Consider the following 1,325-nt stretch of genomic DNA (forward strand, 5'->3'; position numbering starts at 1 on the left):
CCCCTCTGCCCTCAAATCTCCATCTTCCCCCCATCACCCTCTCCCCATAGCCCTGGGCCCCTACCCCCCACTCTTCTCTCCAGCCCTCCCTCTGCCCCTTTGCAGGGGTCCCCCAACCCAGCCCCCTCTCTTTCATGCATGGCAGGGAACACAGCCAGGGGCACCCCCAGGTCCTTTCTTTGCAACCGGGCTTTGCTGGGGCAGGTGCCATAGGATGTTATGGGACCCCCCCGCCGCGGGTGGGGCAGGAAGAATGCGGCTAGTTGATGCATGGGAGGGGGGGTTAATGCAAGCGGAGGTGCATTGCAAGCGATCGATCCCCTAGTCCCGTCCCTGCCCTTGCCTGGCTGCGCCCAGCCCCAGGGACCCTGGCTTTTGGGAATAAGCCCCCCCCCAAAAGCGGGAACAGGCAAGGAAGTCACCCGTGCACCCGGGGTGATGCATCACCCCACGCCTTGCCCCGAGGACGCCCCTACCCCTGCTTTGCAGAGGCCGGCCACGGGAGGGTGGGTAAGCCATCTTCCCAGCGGGGGGAGCCCGGATCTCGGGTGCACACCCCAGCCCTGGCTTTACGGAGACCATCCACGGGAGGGTGCATCAGCGCCCTTCCCCTGTGGAGACTGGACCCCGAATCTCGCGTGCACCCCGCTTTATGCAGCCTGGAGAGCATTGCACGCTATTCATTTCTGTGCATTGAGAACACCCCAGCCCTGGCTTTACCGAGCCCCCTGCCCTGGACAGGGGGACCCCGGATCTTGCGTGCACCCCGCTTTATAAAGCGTAGGGAGCATTGCATGCTATTTATCTCCTTGCACTGAGCAGACCCCAGCCTTGGCTTTACCGAGCCCATCCATCGGGAGGATGGATGAGCCCCCTGCCCTGGACAGGGGGACGCCGGATCTGGCGTGCACCCCGCTTTCTGCAGCCTGGGGAACCCTGCACGCTATTTATCTCCTTGCACCCATCATACCCCTGCCTTACTGAACCCATCCATTGGGAGGGTGGATGAGCCCCCTTTCCCTGCGGGGGCGAGGGAGAACGGGAAGGGCCCGGATCTCGCATGTCCCCGGTTTATGCAGCCCGCGGAGCACTGCACACTCTTTACTGCCTTGCACTGAGCAGCCCCCTGCCCCCCGTTTTGCTAAGCCCTGGGGTCGGCAGAGCGGACAAGGGGGGAGCCCGGCTCTTGCATGCACCCGAAGCGATGCAGCCCGGGGACCATTGCACGCTGCTTCCCTTCTTGCATCGAGGGTTACTCACATGTCGGGGGCGGCGGCGGCGCGGGCCGGGGTCTGCGGCGGGGCAAGCGCTCGCCGAGCGGTGCG

This window comes from Chelonoidis abingdonii, chromosome 11 (genome assembly GCF_003597395.2).
Source record: "Chelonoidis abingdonii isolate Lonesome George chromosome 11, CheloAbing_2.0, whole genome shotgun sequence".
Classification (NCBI taxonomy): Eukaryota; Metazoa; Chordata; order Testudines; family Testudinidae; genus Chelonoidis; species Chelonoidis abingdonii.